Here is an 18,581-nt window from a genome sequence, read left to right on the forward strand (position 1 = left end):
CTTTTGTAGTTCGGACTGGACTGTTCCCATGGGGCACAGGGTCAGCGCTGATTTGCATATCGCCATTGTCTAACCCAGGGTGGTGTGGAGTGGAAAAACGATGGATTTGGGCCCAGATCTTTGGACTGGGGTGAATGTGTGACATTGATCCACATTCTGTCCATCATTGTTGTGTTTGCAGGTACCGCTCTAAGTGTACTGGGGATGCTCAGACGTGAGTCCCAGGCACTCCACACCACTGGAATCAAGCTAGCCGGGCTGATGAGAGGTGTTACCTCGAAACCGGGCCGGTCCTCGGATGCTTGTTTCCGTTCTGGGAAGGACATGGCTTTTGTAGTTTGGACTGGACTGTTCCCATGGGGCACAGGGTCAGCGCTGATTTGCATATCGCCATTGTCTAACCCAGGGTGGTGTGGAGTGGAAAAACGATGGATTTGGGCCCAGATCTTTGGACTGGGGTGAATGTGTGACATTGATCCACATTCTGTCCATCATTGTTGTGTTTGCAGGTACCTGACCTCTCTCTGCCCAACCTTTCAAAACTTTCCGTAACATGTCATTCTGCACAGGATCGAATCCCCAACACAGCTTTCCATAAAAAGACAAACCGGCCAGTTTACCCACTATGGTGGCATGTGATACACCACAGTCAATTAGAACCAAAACGAAACCCATGACTCTTCTTTCCTGGTCCACCCAGTCCATTTTTGATAAACTCCCGAAATGCCCTCAAAAGACACAAATTCACTCCAAGCCAGCCAATATATCCTCCTGGTGGACTCAGCTAAAGATTATTTGGGCACCCTAAATGCTCTTACGCCCCCAACTCCCAGATGTCCGCTGGGAACTAGTGTCTTGCACGCCTCTGCTCCCATGCCAAACTGCAAAAATGCTGCCACTGTGAATGAGACAGAGCATCAGCGATAGAGTTGTTGATCCCAGTTACATGTTTATCCTTAAAAACAATGTTCAGCTGTAAGCAAAACAACATGAATCTGCACAGCAAATGCAACACCCTCATGTCTTTCGCCTTCTGCTTGTTGACCAAATCTACCACAGTCATATTGGTCACATCGAACAGACCCGCCCTTTTCACAAATTCCTCTCTCCATACTGACAATGCCACCAGTAGTGAAAAGAACTCCAAAAAGGCAATACTCCACCCTTGGACCACCCAGGTCCCTGGCCAGCATCCATCCCAGAACAGACGAAAACCATGCCCACCTGCGGAAAAAAGGAAAAACTAGGAGACTAAAGAAATGTATCCTTGTTGCACCTCCCTTACACCTCCCCTTGAGAGGCTTAGGAATATGACACATTCCCAGGTTTACGGAACCTTGGAGCATATTTACAATGAAATGGTGTGGCAGCGCAAGCAATTTTGCTGCACCAAGCTGCGTAATTTAAAAAATGCAGGAATTAGCTTTATTGACAAGAATATGGGGTAACCCTGTGCTCTCCCTTAAGCCAGTGCACAAACAGCAGCTGTGTGCCAATGCAGGCACCATTGCACCATGGTGCACTGTTTGCAAGTGAAGTTTGAAGAAATGTCGGATAGACAATAGCAACTGTCACATATCAGAGGTACTTTGCTAAGCTTGCATTCCTACTGATGAAGGAAAAGATTTGAGACCATGTGGAGACACAATGAGGTTAGAGGGGAAAGACAGCCTCCTTGTTTCCACCTTTAATAGCATTTCTGCACCTAATGGGGATAAATAAATACATGAAAACCGAGTGCGCACAAAACTAGTTTGACAGATGAGTAATGCATTCCGTTAAAGTTTTAAAATATTATACAAGATTAAATATTAGGCCCCCTCTATTGGCAAGGCTGCAGCTCTATTCAAATAGTGGCTAGTCCCTTTCCACCACACAATGACCTTTATCAATAATACATGTCCTCATATAGAACTACAGTGAAATTAATGATGGCATTATTACTAGTAAGAATGCAATTTCCATTAAGCTCTCAACCACACATTTAGTACAGTGACAATATCAACTAGATGGATTTGGCACTTACTGCTCCTCACTTCAATCTAAGAAATGTTGACTCGTACAGCCGGGAGGCACAATAAGACCCTGAAGAAAATGCATGGGGATGAGTAGAAGGAGACGTGGATGCTAGAACAGTTCTAGAAGGAACAGCATAAGACAAATCATGGAAAGTAGATGTGCTTGAAAAACAAAACCATATCAAACACTTTTATTTTGCTGGTGGGACTGCTCTTGAACTGAAAGCAATAGCAGCAGTAGTGAAGGTAAGAATCAAGTTTTAAAACCCAGGAAGGACTTAAGGACAGTTTCAATAAACATTATCAAGGGTAAATATTAATAATCTGTAATTATCCTGAGGGCTTTAGAATGCAGAGAGATACAATTGGAACGCAGGGTAAAAGTAGCAACAGGGTGAAATATTAACAAAATCAAAATCAGTCAATGACAAAATGAAGCAGATGTTTGCATACCACTTAGACAGCTAAATCGCAAACTAAGTGCTAGAAATGGAGGTCTCTAGTTGGCAATGGTATACACCTTTGTCCAAATAGGGACCCTTGCTTCTAGTCAGGGAAGGGGGAGTACACTCCTGCATAACCCCTGCTCACCACCTTGGTAGCTTGTCACGAGCAGACAGGCATATCTCAGAGGCAGGTTGAAAAGCATTTGTGAACACATGCAGTAATACAGTGAAAAGACTACAAATGGACACCACAGCAGTTTAGAAAAATATGTAATCTTTACTATACTTAATACAAGACCAAACGACAAAAATCCACAATACAGTAATCCAAAATATTACATGAAAATTGTAGAATAGCTTAGTTCAATGTAGATGGTAAATGCAACAATTTACTCTCAAAGTACCTTGGATGCGTCACGCAATACAAACAGAAGGGTCGCAGGGAAGGAGAAGCGTTGGTTCCTTGCTTCAGGGAGGTGATGTGTCAGTTCCCTAATGCAGCGCAGGGGAGGTGATGCCTCAGTTCCTTACCGGAGAGGAGGTGACGCGTCAGTGTCTTACTGTGATCTGGTGCGATGCAATAAGATTGTGCCTCGATGCGATGGGACTGTCTGGTGCGATGCGACAAAATGGCGTCTTTGATGCGATGCGACAATGGGGATGCAATGCGTGCACGCCCGACGGCCGTGCAGCAAAATCGATGACCTTTGGAGCTGCGACAGGCCCTGCGACATGCTTCTCCGGTGATGCGGCGGCGGCACGCTTCTCCAGTGATGCGGCATGCTTCATCAGCGATGCGACGGTGAACAGCTGCGGGACGCTACTTCGGCATTGTGACAGCAACGGCTGCAGCGGCGACACGCTTCTCCTCATTGCGTTGCACTTCCAGCGACATGCAGTCTCTCGGAGGGCCCAAACAACAGCAGGCACCTCACTGCAGGTCAGAATTCTCAGCAAGGAAATTCAGGGGAAGATGGTGGTGAAGTCTTTGTGTCCCTGAGACTTCAGACAGGAGGCAAGCTCAGTTCAAGCCCTTCAAGATCTTCCTCAAGATGACAAAGCAAACAGCAACATCCTTTTCTCCTTTCCTTGGCAACAAGTAACCACTGCAGGCCAACCCCAGACAGCAAACAGGGCATGGGCAGTAATCCTCCTTCAGCTTCTCTGGTTTCTTCTCCTTGGCAAGGTGATCTGAAGTTCTGGGGTCTGGGTCCCCCTTTTTATACACACAAATCCTTTGTCTCTGAAGGCAGAGAGTGTCTGTACCGAGTCCAAACCAGTTCTGGGTGCATTCTGGCAGTGCCAACTTCTTCCTATGTCAGTGTGGGTCAGGGTCATCAGATGCACAACAGGAGGTGGAGCCAGCATTGTGGAAGGCAGGCACCTCCCTATTCAGGCCCAGGTGCTACTCCTCCCATCACTCCCAATGTAGATAGGTCTATTCAGCCTAGTGCTGACTCACACTGTCTCCTGGAGCCACCCTAGCCCTGTCACTCACAAACCAGACATGCAATACACAACTTAGCAGAGGCAGGCTGGTTGGTTAGGCAAGAAAATACCTACTTTCTAAAAGTGGTATTTTCAAACACTATGGGGTCGATTCCGATCTGGTAAAAAGCGATCCGAATCGTCGTACGGAGCGTTTTTCCCCGTACGAATCGTACCAATAAACGTCCCCTACGTACGACGAAGTACGATTCGTACCAGGAGCCGTACTCCATACGAGTCGTACAAGACACCGTACGACTCTAATCTCCGTACGATTCCCCCTCGGAACCCGCTGTACGCGACATCTGTAAGGTTCGCGGGTGGTTTTTACGACCCAGCAAGTACGATACGTGTCGGGTACGCACCGTACGACCCTTTTTCTACGGCAGCTGAAAACAGCCGTAAAAGCAGAGTTCGCGCCAAAACAGGTACGTAATGGCCCCCCCAGGTACGGTGCGTACCCCCCATGATCGCAGGGGTACGCACCGTACCCCTGCAATCATGGGGTGTATGAGCCGTACCCCCAGTGTACGATCTGTGTACGAGCCGTACCCCCATTGTACGGACGGTGTACCAGCCGTACCCCCATTGTACGATCGGTGTACGAGCCGTACCCCCATTGTACGATCGGTGTGCGAGCTGTACCCCATGTACGATCAGTGTACGAGCCGTACCCCCATTGTACGATCGGTGTACGAGCTGTACCCCATGTACGATCAGTGTAAGAACTGGGGTGGCAGAGTGAGCTAAAGAACGGTGATGGATTAAACCCAGATCTGTTGACTGGGTATGAGTGTTTGATTGGTTCAGATGCTCCGTCCATCACCACCCCCTTTTGTACCACTTTGTTCGCCATAAGTTGGCAGGGTATGCTCAGACGTGAGTCCCTTGCTCACTTTGCCACTGGATTCAAGCAAGCCGGGCTGAAGACGGCTGAAATGGCAGAACTGGTCCTCGGAAGCTTGTTTCCGGTCCAGGGAAGGCATGGCTTGGCAGTTCGGGCTGGACTGTTCCCATGAGGCGCAGGGTCAGACTGATTTGCATATGGCCATGTCTGAATTGGGATGGCAGAGTGGGCTAAAGAACGGTGATGGATTAAACCCAGATCTGTTGATTGGGTGTGAGTGTTTGATTGGTTCAGATGCTCCGTTCATCACCACCCCCTTTTGTACCATTCCAAATACTGTGAGCAAGGATTACCACAAATCCATTTTGGACCTGTACATGAGAAAGGATATAATAGAATGCCTTTACAAAACAATTTGTCTCAATAGGAGCAAGGACAATGTCTTGACTTTTGGTCAGTTCCTGTATATTAGTTGGAATTGAACTAGGAAAGAAACTACTTCGAGTTCTCAGACAGACTTTGTAGTAAATCACATGTGGTTAATCAAGAAATTTTAAAAAGGGTGCAAACATGCTTTGTCTACTCCATTTGTGCTCTGACCTGGAGAAAAGACAAGAAATCAAGGCTGGTCATTGGTATATTTTAACACGTATACTTTTATATCTAATGCTATGAAGAAAAGGATTACACAAAATGTGCAACGTTTTGAGACTTTGGCGCAGCGTCTTCAATGTTTAGATGGAGACATAATTTGAACGATCAATTGACCTGTGCATATAGAAAGAACATTATCTCTAATAGCTTATTGGGGTCTATGAAAATTGAAAGACCACTCTTTGTGTCATTTGACAGGTAGCCCAATTGAATTCTGACATGGCATACCAGTAGTAGATATACAGACATGACCACACCGGAGGCAAAACAAGCAGTCACCCAGCACTGGCCAGTTATAAGATGCCAAACACAGAATTTTCCATGGTCAGCTTTTACATAAATAAAAACAATTCTGAGAATGACAAGTTGTGAATCGCTGTGCTTAACTTTGTTTAGACAAGAGCGTAGGTAATCTAGAGGGGTTGAAAAACAAAGACTTATACAGGTCCTCTGATCAATTGAGTAGCACATGGGTTGAACTAACAACAATAAACAATTGTGCTTTAATTTAAATCTGGTTATCGTCTTGGTTGCTCTATCATTACAATGTATTAAGATTGGAAATTGATCAGGGGTACTACGCCCAAGTCCCCTTGTCTGTCATCCCCTTTATCACTAATGAGGTGTAATCCACTTCCTGAAGCATAAAAAAAGGAGAAGAAGAATGCTGGTAATATTGCCCCTCCCATTATGGCTGCAGTCTATATAGTCAATGCCTAGCATTCCTCCTGTTCTCTTTTTCCATTCTCACTGAGACAAGAGTTGCAAGAATGTTGCTCGTGCTGGGCTCAGGTTGGTTTTGTAATGGCGACTTCTGCTGGCCTAGAGTCATGTTACTTTGATAGATTCCAACTCTTGCTGATCTCCAAGTGCTTCTTCAGTGGTTTTCCCTACTTCCCTGGCATTTGGGGAGAAAGCTCACTGGAAGTTGGAATGCAGTAAATCAAGTGCTGCTCAGTGTCGTCTTATCATTCTTAAATTCATTGTTACGCTGCCGAAAATTAGGCTTGGTTTGCAATGGATTCAATTCCTGGTTGTTGGTCATGTTGGCTTGTGCATGCACATTTGCTTCTCTTGTCTCTTGGGTGGGTCTGATGGGACAGTTAAAGGAGCACAGCCATGATGGTAGGTCCGCATAATGATTTGCACATTCAGTTTCAAAAGCTGATGGTTATCCTTTTGCTTTAGAGAGTGGGAGGATGAATGGCTAAGGTGATCCTTTATTAAAATGGTTCAAATGAAGTAAGTTAAAAGCTCAATTCCAGATAAATCTCTGGATTTGTTGTCTGATGTGTCCTCTGATTCAGATGAGATGGAACATGTCGTAAAAGAGCAAACGGGAAATGACATATTCAATAAATTGTTGCCAGAGAGTTTGTCCCAAGTTAAGGCTAATGTGAGGTTTCAGGAGGAGAAGGATCTTGGGCCATCTCAGATGGAATTTCCTGTACATACTTTTAGGGAGGTATTGAAGAGGGAGTGGAAAGATTATTTTAAAATCATTCTGTCTAATTTTGTGGATAAACCTCACCTTCTGGTCAATATGCAAAAACCTTTGCAGGATAATATTCCCATTGATTCTGTGGTGGCCAGTCTGTGGGCAGAACCTTCATAGCTGAATAGTCTATTACCAAGGATCAATCTGATAGTAAAATGATTCTGCTCCTAAAAATGTTTATTCTGGTGAGCATCTGGGGCTTTGAGATGGCATTTATGGAACGTATGCATCATAATCTCTGATTTCTGAACTGCCCTATGCTGGAGAATATTAAGAGGCAAAAGAGTATATGTGAGACATTTATTTTCATGTTGTAAGAGTCACTGCTTTGTAGGGTCTTCTGTTCCTGCAAGGCAAATGTGGTTCCTAAAAATTCAACACAGAAGGCTTTGGCATTGAGAATGACCTTTGAAGGATTTAATTTTGGGGCTGAGTTGGGAAGTAGCACTCCTATTTTAAGGTGGGTTCCTATGGTTCTACCTCTCAAAAGAGGTATTCTGTTTGTCTGCCCTCTCAGACACCGTAAGCAGCAGAGCAAATGTAAATCAAAGAATGATGATGATAAGAAATCTAAGTCCTGAATAAACAGAGGTCCAAACTGTAAGTGAAATCAGGCAGGATTTGTCATTTTCTACTGGATTGGGAGTTATCTACCCCAGACAAATGAGTTCTTCAAACTGGCAAGAAATGTTAGGGGACAGAGTTCTCGAACCTCCCCTTGGAGTCTGGGGTGAGGTTGACTCCGTGACCATCCAACGCAGAGAAAAGGCTGGTTCATTCTCAGAAGAAAGTGTCTTTTCTTCTGAAGAAGATGATTCCAGTAGTACCTCCAAGGAGAGAGAGGCAGGGAGTTGTATTTGATAATTCTCCCAGTGAAGTAAACAATAGGGGCTTCTGGTTGGCATTGGACTTGAATTGCAACACCAAGTGTTACAAAATGCTCCCCTTTATGATGGAGACGTTGGAGAGAGTAATTCCTCGGGTGACCAGCTCACTTCATGAGCACCTTGAGTACCTTGGGCTTGCAATTATACACTATAGTTTTCAGTATTGTATACTTCCCTTTGACCCCCTGTCTGAGATACACCTTGCAGGTACATTACCATGTACGAGTATTTCTCGGTCATCCGCAATATCTATGCTTCTGTGTGCAGTGGAATCACTTTCAAGTCACAGTCCTGCCATCCACCCACAACACAGATGATTGTGAATTTTCAAAAGCAGGTATTATTCTGGTAGCCTTACTTTATCTCCATGGAATAAAAATGTATCCTTATTTAGGTGATTTGCTCCTTCATTCTCCATCAAGAAATCAACTACTTCAGGAGATGGTAGTCATTTGCAGCTGTATCCAAGCCCACGGTTTTCTGCTAAGTACTGCAAAGTGCAAAATGATTCCTTTAATGGATATGATATTTATAGGATGTAGATATCGCATGGATCTAAACAAGGTGTTCCTTCTGAAGCCACAGGCAGTGGCACTGACGGAGCGGATTTAGACATCATAGCGTACGGTGAGACAGTGGTGGCTAAAGCTCCAGGGGCATATCTGTATCCTCTGTGGGCTTGTTTTCACTCCTTTTGTGGTCCCAAGTTGGATGACTTCAAGTTCCTAGTGCCTGTTACTCAGGGAATCAGGAAGAAACTGGAATGGTGTCTTCTCCCAGGGCCTCTGTCCAAGGGTGCGTGTATTCAACTAGAGCTTACAAAGGTCAGACAACAGATGCAATTGCATTTGGTTGAGGAGTGATGTTGTTGTTGATGACTTTTTAGACCAGATGGTCATTACTAGAAAGCCATTGTTCATCCAACTGGCGAGAGCTAATGGCAGTTTTTAGAGCTGTTGTGCATTTCCAACTATGACTTGTGGCTTTGTTCCTGGTGGTCAGATCCAACAATAAGGTGATGGCAGCTTATTTGAACAACCAGTGAGGGACCAGATGCAAGTCCGTAAATTTGGTGTCTCTAAAGTTGTTACAAAGGTCAGTTTACACCTGTAATTTTTAGTGGTAGTTCGCATAGATAATGTTTTGGCAAACTCTCTCAGTTGAGCCTTTCTCTCTTCTTAGGGGATGCTTTTGTCCAAGCCAATCTTGCTCCAATCTTGCTTCAAAGCACAATACACTGTTTCTGAGGGTCTGTTTGAGGAACGCCCCTGAGGGAGAGTGTAGATGCATTAACGTCGCCAAGGCCTAATCCCCTCCTCTATGCATTCCCTCCATACCCTTAATTACCAAATGTCTTCCCAGACTCCTGTCAGAGAGCATGGAAATTGTAGTGGTGGTTCAAATCTGGCCTATTATATCTTGGTTTCCAGACTGAGACATTTAGTAGTGCAGGAACATTGGCTCGTTCTAATCAATCCCTCCCTGTTGAGATTCCCGAAAATCTCTCCTTCCCAGAAGCTACAGCTCTCGGCATGGTGGTTGACAGGAGGGGTTCCAAAGTAAAGGGTTGCCCAGTCATTTAGCATTAACTATTCAACAATCATGTAAGCCTTTTGCTTTGAAATCATATGAGAAACATTGGGAAAGCACACTTCATGGTCTCTCTCCTAGAGTATGTAATCGTCATGAGGTTTTACCATTTTTATGGAGTGATAAGGATAACATCTCTCTGTGTTCATCTTGCGCTTTCAGTGGGTAGCAATCTGAGTATTTAGGACTACTTAGGGAAATCTGCTTAAAAATGAGTATTTGGGGGCAGATTTACAAGCCCCTTGCGCCACGTTTACGCCGCTGTTGAGTCACGCAAGGCGGCGTAAATGTGGCGCATCCCTACGAGGCATTTACAACGTGACGCATCTATGGAGATGCGTCACGGTGTAAGGCCCTGCGCCACATGAAACCTGCGTCAGGTTTCATGTAGGCGTTCTGGTGCGGGGGGGCGTTCCGTCGCAGGAACGCCCCTGAAAAGTGACTCAGTGAAATCTACAAGATTTCACTGAGTCACTTTCCCAACGCTAATGCGTCAAAACCCTGCGCCTGCTTGAAGCAGGCGTAAGGCTTGACGCACCAAATTAAAGATAGGGCAAGTTGGAAAAGTGCTGGAGTTGCGTGCCGCACGCAACACAACTTCAGCACTGCGCCAACTTTACGCCCAAGATGCGACACGCATCTGTTCATTCCTGCGCCATGGTGCGCCGCATTGTAAATGCGGTACAAAAGGGGGTGGTGATGGACGGAGCATCTGAACCAATGAAACACTCACACCCAGTCAAAAGATCTGGGTTTGATCCATCACCGTTCTTTAGCCCACTCTGCCACCCCAGTTCAGACATAGCTATATGCAAATCAGTCTGACCCTGTGTCTCATGGGAACAGTCCAGCCCGAACTGCCAAGCAATGCCTTCCCTGGACCCGAAACAAACTTCCGAGGACCGGTTTTTGGCATTCTAGCCGTCTTCAGCCCGGCTTGCTTGAATCCAGTGGCAAAGTGAGCAAGGGACTCACGTCTGAGCATACCCTGCCACACTTATGGCGGCCAAATCGGTGCAAAAGGGGGTGGTGATGGACGGAGCATCTGAACCAATCAAACACTCACACCCAGTCAAAAGATCTGGGTTTGATCCATCACCGTTCTTTAGCCCACTCTGCCACCCCAGTTCAGACATGGCTATATGCAAATCAGTCTGACCCTGTGCCTCATGGGAACAGTCCAGCCCGAACTGCCAAGCAATGCCTTCCCTGGACCGGAAACAAGCTTCCGAGGACCGGTTTCTGGCATTCCAGCCGTCTTCAGCCCGGCTTGCTTGAATCCAGTGGCAAAGTGAGCAAGGGACTCACGTCTGAGCATACCCTGCAACACTTATGGTGGCCAAAGCGGTACAAAAGGGGGTGGTGATGGACGGAGCATCTGAACCAATCAAACACTCTCACCCAGTCAAAAGATCTGGGTTTGATCCATCACCGTTCTTTAGCCCACTCTGCCACTCAAGTTCAGACATGGCTATATGCAAATCATTCTGACCCTGTGCCTCATGGGAACAGTCCAGCCCGAACTGCCAAGCAATGCCTTCCCTGGACCGGAAACAAGCTTCCGAGGACCGGTTTCTGGCATTCCAGCCGTCTTCAGCCCGGCTAGCTTGAATCCAGTGGCTAAGTGAGCATGGGACTCACGTCTGAGCATACCCTGCCACACTTATGGCGGCCAAAGCGGTACAAAAGGGGGTGGTGATGGACGGAGCATCTGAACCAATCAAACACTCACACCCAGTCAAAAGATCTGGGTTTGATCCATCACCGTTCTTTAGCCCACTCTGCCACCCCAGTTCAGACATGGCTATATGCAAATCAGTTTGACCCTGTGCCTCATGGGAACAGTCCAGCCTGAACTGCCAAGCAATGCCTTCCCTGGACCGGAAATAAGCTTCCGAGGACCGGTTTCTGGCATTCCAGCCATCTTCAGCCCGGCTTGCTTGAATCCAGTGGCAAAGTGAGCAAGGGACTCACGTCTGAGCATACCCTGCCACACTTATGGCGGCCAAAGTGGTACAAAAGGTGGTGGTGATGGACGGAGCATCTGAACCAATCAAACACTCACACCCAGTCAAAAGATCTGGGTTTGATCCATCACCGTTCTTTAGCCCACTCTGCCACCCCAGTTCAGACATGGCTATATGCAAATCAGTCTGACCCTGTGCCTCATGGGAACAGTCCAGCCCGAACTGCCAAGCAATGCCTTCCCTAGACCGGAAACAAGCTTCTGAGGACCGGTTTCTGGCATTCCAGCCGTCTTCAGCCCGGCTTGCTTGAATCCAGTGGCAAAGTGAGCAAGGGACTCACGTCTGAGCATGCTCTGCCACACTTATGGCGGCCAAAGCGGTGCAAAAGGGGGTGGTGATGGACGGAGCATCTGAACCAATGAAACACTCACACCCAGTCAAAAGATCTGGGTTTGATCCATCCCCGTTCTTTAGCCCACTCTGCCACCCCAGTTCAGACATGGCTATATGCAAATCAGTCTGACCCTGTGCCTCATGGGAACAGTGCAGCCCGAACTGCCAAGCAATGCCTTCCCTGGACCGGAAACAAGCTTCCGAGGACCGGTTTCTGGCATTCCAGCTGCCTTCAGCCCGGCTTGCTTGAATCCAGTGGCAAAGTGAGCAAGGGACTCACGTCTGAGCATACCCTGCCACACTTATGATTGATTCAGATGCTCCGTCCATCACCACCCCCTTTTGTACCGCATTGTAAATGCGGCGCATCATGGGTGGTGCAAGGATGAACTTGCGTGCCGAATCTTTCCTGGCGCATCTCTGCCGATTTGCAGAGATGCGTCAGGCAACGTAAATCTGCCTCTTGGTATCTTGTTTATTAAAGTATATTTTCCTTTTCAAAATTAGTGGTTATACCTTTGTATGGTTTTCTATTCATTCTGAAAGCTTTATTTCCCTACCGTTTTGATCCTCTGTATTTATTGGATATTACTTGTTTAACTTTAAAGGTTGTTTTTTAGTGGTGATAACCTCTACCAGGGTAATTGAAGAGCTGGGAGCTCTCCTGCTAAGACAACCTTGTTTTTTTAATTTTTTGGATTTTCGTGTTTCAGAAATTGGATCTATCCTTTGCTCCCAAGGTGACATCCTCTTTTCACATGAATCGAGAGGATGTTCTTTCAGCACTTGGGGTTGACTTAGATTCTTCCCTAGAATGTAAGTGGCACCTGTTAGATGTCAAGAGAGCTCTTCAGGTCTATTTGGAAAGTTTTACACCCTGAAGAAAATCAAACTCTTTGTTAATTCCTTTTAGTTTATCTATCGACGGTTAGAAAGCATTGCTAATATCCATTATTAAATGGATACGGCAGCTACTATATTTCTCTTACTCCTTCTCTTGAACTCCTCCTCCAAAAGGGGGTTACAGGATCATTCTTTGTTGGGAATATCTGCTTCTTTGGCTAAGTTGAAAGGTGTATCATCTCCAAAATGTGTATGAGATGTTAGGCATGATAGTTCCGAAGAAATGCTTGGTATGAATTGCCTATATAGGCCCCAACCTCATAAGGAATGGTAATATTACTACCATTCTTAATTTTCCAGTGTCAAGAGGTGGACTCCACCTTATTACTGATCAACGGAAGCAAGACAATTGGACAAGAGGTAATGAAGATTACTGATAAGTAATTAGACATTAACTTTAATGATGCATGCCTACACATTGGCATATAATTTTCACCTTTTGTTTTTCTTTCACAGGTTTTAAAGTTATTTATTGCAAGTGTTTTATTGCAATTTTATCCTTACAACTTGCTGTTCAATAAATATGACAACGCAAATACAATTACCACTCCATTATTTATAACAATATAGCAGTACATGGCTTTATCTATGAGAATGAAACTTATGAAATACAATCTATCTCACTAGTAGCATAGAAAACATTCACCACAAATGCCCCTATTCAAGAAAACTGTTATCTCTGTTGGAAGACACTGAAATTGGAATTAAGGATTCCAACTGGTATGTTAACATGAGACAAAAGGGATTAGAGCAGAAGCAACCTGAACATCTGTCCCGTAGAGAAACTCAGAAGAAACCAGAGCAAGCGGAGGCAGCAAAAAGGGTTTTTACGGACATAATAACTATTAGTTTGGACAAAACTTCAAATTAAAACCCCAAAAGTAAAATGGGGGAAGGAAAGAGTGAACTACATGGGGTTATACTTAAGCCTTTGGGGGAGACTAATCCTGAGGCAATTAAACTCCGGCACAACGTAACTTCCAACAATTCTCACTTGGCTGATAGAAGAGATGGACAACTAAGCATCTTTCAGCCATCGTATAAATCAAAGGGCAGACATGACATCATAAATAGAGGTAACCTATTAAGGCTCCTACAACATATTCCATCATTGTCTAGCATAACAAGCGCAGACATGGAGAGTGTTCACTTTGAATCAAGGAAAATACGGTAGTGACCTGGGTAAACCATTATATTGCAGAAGCCATGCTCTTGGAAACAGAAACTTTCAAAAATTGGGGTATAGCAGTTATGACACCAGAGCAGGAGAAATAACCACAAATCTTACTGGAATCATCAACTGATCTACAGAAAGTAGAGCAAAACACGTGCAGCATACTGAAAGGCACTTTGAACAAAAAATCAGAAGATAATTTTAGTAACCTAAGTATCATTGTAAACACCCAGGGGAAGCGACCGTACAAAGAATAATACAAGAAGAAGCACCTCAAAAAACTCCATGGAGGGAGAATCATAATAGGAATTACAATGACACTCAGAGTGCCACTCGTCATACCTGACGCTAAAGAGTACAAAGCAGACTTTTCAGGGGTCCGTAATTCCATATTCAGAACAAACTTGCCAAAAGAGGGAAACACTAGTAAACCACGTCAAAAAACATACCAAAGTCTCATACTTGTCTCCTGGAATGTGGCTGGCTTACAAAAAACGCTCAGACAAGTGACAGCAAAAAATTAATTGCTAGAGTGGGATATTGTATGCCTACAAGAAACCTGGGCAACCAAACTGATACACTTGGAAGGGTATGCGGGCTTCCACCAACTGGACCATCAGGTGGAACCTAGGTCTATGTCAAACACACAAAACAATTTACTGTCAGGAATATTAACACCAATTCGAATATGTTACAAGCACTGCTAATAGAAGGAAAAAGTGTCAATGAAAACCGCCTCTTTTCTTTTAATCAATGTGTATTTAAATACACCAGACCAATGGAAATTAAAGGTTACACAATATGTGATTACAACATTGCAGGAAATCCTATCCATATATCGGTCTCTGGCGAAACTGCTGGTGGGTGACTTTAATTTGCACCATTTAGGAATAAAACAGTATGAAAGGAATCACCTAACCGGCGCTAAGAGAATTTTCACTAACTTTTTACTAGAATACAAATTAACCTCAGCTGAGCAATTACAAAAAATGCTGGACCTAAACAACCAAAGGAGAACCACATTTAAGAACAGCTCCACAATTGATTATATTTTGCTATGCGAACAGCTAGCCCCCAAAATTGAAGATTTCGAAATAAAAACAGATAATACAAGCGACCATCCATCACTCCTGGTTGAACTTAATGCCACTATCAAAGAACGGGAAAGAACAATAAAGGTTTTTCAATCTACAGACGCCGAAGAACACGCCCTGGTGAGGCGAATAAAATGGAACACACATCAGGTGACGGCTCTAAAATATTGGAAAGAAAAACAAGAACAAACAGGTAACAACACAGGCGCAGGGCCCAATAGGGAAAATTGGACAAAGTGGACAAACAATCTTAAAATATGCCTGAACACAGCTGAGCCCAATTCTAAGGGGAAGAAGCCCTCACAACCCATGGACAATAATAATCAATTGGCAGACATAAATCGCAATTTAAGAAAGGCAAAAAGAGCATATAAGATCGCTGGCTCGAAAAACACATGGGACAAGTACAAAAAACTCCACAAAGAACAGAAACAACTGCTCTGGACAATCAAGCAAAACAGGCTTAAAGAAGGTTGGATTAAAATCCATCAATTACCAAAACCCTATAAACAACGACAACTCTGGCAATATGTAGCAAAGCTGGATAACATAAGAGTAGTCCGGAGTAATGCCGTTCACCCAGATGCATGGGAGAGGCACGTAGACGCAACATACGCGGACAAGGAAGAAAGTACTAAATGTGGAAGCGCCATAATACACACAGAGTTCACTAACAACAATGCAGAATCCGTAAACTCCACAAACATAGCCATGCGTAAAGACCAGGACGTAAGGGTGGTGGAAATAGTGATAAAAAAGATAAGGAACGACGGGGCACCAGGACCCACTGGTCTCCCGGCTGCGATGTTCAAGGAAGACATACATTATTGAAGGAAAGTCCTATCCGGCCTATTTACCAAATGCCAACTACACGGGAAGGTGCCAGACTCGTAGCGTGGGTCAATCGTACAACCCATATTCAAGAAGGGCGACAATACAGAGCCAAAAAACTATAGTTTAATAGCCCTGCTGGATATCGAAGGGAAAGCCTATGCAAATACCCTGCTGACAGAATTAACCAGATGGGTCGAAGAAAATTATATTCTACATTTCGATCAAACAGGGTTTCGCAAAGGCTGTTCGACTATTGACAACATTACCGCAATATCCTATTTGAGTCAGCAAGCCAATGGCAGGGAAAACAAACCAGTATATGTTTGTTTCATAGACTATTCAGCAGCGTTCGATGGAGTACCAAGTGACAAGCTTTGGTCCAAATTGCGTAACTGGCAAATTCCTTCTGACCTCCTTAATGCTATTATATCTCTATATTGCAATACTTGGATCAGATTTAAACTGGTAAACAACATCACAACAAACAAGTGCTTTACAAATCGGGGCTTAAAACAGGGTTACGTACTAGCCCCAACCCTTTTTAATTTATATACTGCAGACCTGGGCAAGACAATACAAAGTGCAAATCTAGCAGTCCCAAAAATTGGGGGCAGCAAAATTCAAATCCTACAATAACCGGATGACATTGTGGTGATGGATGGACCACAAGAAAAAAGATTTACAAAAGGCCCTTAATGCTCTAAACAAATACAATCTGAACAATGAATTAAAGATAAACGCAGAAAAGACCAAAGTTGTGATCTTTGGGAATTTCAAAAGAAAAACATTACTAAAATGGCATGTGGGAATGGAGTCAGTAATGGTCTCAAAGTTCTACAACTACCTTGGGTGTTGGTTGAGCGATGCAGGAAAAGCTAATATGCACTTACATAAAATGGAATCCAAGGTAGAATCAACAATATACGCCTTGTGCAAACTACAAGAGAAAATGCAGAGCCCCACTACCACTCCAATTAGAAAGGGATTACAAGCAAAAATAAGGGCAGTGGCGGGATACGCCCACCAGGCCTTCCCAGGCAAAATGAGCACAATGATGGATAAAGCACAGTGCCATGCATATGAACGTGTTTTCAAACTACCGAAATACACACGCAACAGCGGGATTCACCTAAAATTTGGCCTGGTGCACCAGAGCAAAGAATGCCTATGAGCGCATGCAAAATATTACTTTTCTGTACTTAGAGCGCCGGAAGGGAGCTTGAAGAGCAGGCTAAAACCCATTTATGATGGTTCACCCAATCCAGGGCAGGTGTATCTGCAGGAAGCTGTAGAAATTTTGGGCCTGGCAATACAAAACTGGAGCCAGGAAGGCATATCTTATCCAATGGTTAAAAAGACAATAAATAAACATTGCTATTAATTGTCAAGAGAAAGTCATTTAATAAACCTGGAAAAAGGAAGATATCAATCTGGGGTGATGGCAACCTACAATGAACATAAATTTCAGCCCTATCCTGATCAAGCACTTGGGAGAAAGGCCTTAAAAAACATTCAGTGGGCTAGACTGGTATCGCTCCCAATAAAGAGATAAATCCAGGCAGGAAAACCTTGGAAAATAAAACTCAATGTAGATTAATGCGATTCTGAAACAGAATCATTGCCACATTTGATGTGCTGTTGCATTGGCCTCTTACAATCCCCGCGGAAGCTACTAAAACCTATATGGTTACGTAAAGGTGTTTGAAAAGAAGCAGTTACAGCCATATTGGCTTGCACATTAACTACGGACCTGGCCAAAATTGGGAGATATATGCAGGAAGTTCGCTCTAGACTTGAGGAAGCTGATGAATCAGACAATTTCACAAAAAGACTCTCGAGGCCCCCCTCCCAACATCAACAAAGCCCCGGGGGGTGGTGATCCCAGGGCTGGGGGGTCCGTCACGGACAACCCTATATTAAATATTACAGCCCCGGGGAGGTCACGGTACGCGGGGCGAGTGGGGGGGCAAAGAGCCCCCCCACACGATTTATTATTATTATTTTTTTAAAGGAAGCCCCGGGGGTGGCAGTCCCCGGGGCTGAGGGGGGGCAAACAGCCCACCGCAAACATATACAATAAACCCCGGGCGATGGGTCCCAGGGGGTTCTAAAAAATTAGTAATAGAGGCTATTTTTTTACGATAGATTTACTGCACGCGTACAGTGAGAATTACATAAGTCGTCCCAGAAGCGTACAAAACTAAATTTAAAAAAAACTGAACATTGGGGATCATTGTAAACCCCCTAACTAACCTAAGGGAGTCAGGAACTCCTATAGCAAACAGCAAACATTTCCTGTCAATCTACACATTCAATCCACACACATATACAAATAAATTACAAATTACATGTATTCATACAATAATTTAAAATGAAACACACTTTTAAATTGCTTGAACTTTTGAACCCTTTCCAACTGACAACACTTTCAACCCTTCCCCATTCCACATTCTGCCAGTTACCATAGGAACAATTCAAGGAACACCTAAGCGACAACACAGGTGAAAAGTTCATCATACATTGTTGCAAATCAAAACAGCAAGTGTGCTTGACTTGTCTACATACCAACTTATCCTAAGTAATGTTCTTTTCTATCACTTTTTCTTAACCAATAAATAACAGGCTTTTAAAAAACAGAAAATTGCACCCTACTTTTGTAGCTAGTAATATTTCAAACAACCAATCACTTCTTTGCTTTTTTTCAAAACTACACTTATCCACCATTTTAGAAAACAAAAAAACTTCAAACTACCCTTTCATTTACAGAGTCCATCTGAGTGCATCAAGA

The sequence above is a fragment of the Lissotriton helveticus genome, chromosome 5_1 (genome assembly GCF_964261635.1).
Source record: "Lissotriton helveticus chromosome 5_1, aLisHel1.1, whole genome shotgun sequence".
Lineage (NCBI taxonomy): Eukaryota > Metazoa > Chordata > Amphibia > Caudata > Salamandridae > Lissotriton > Lissotriton helveticus.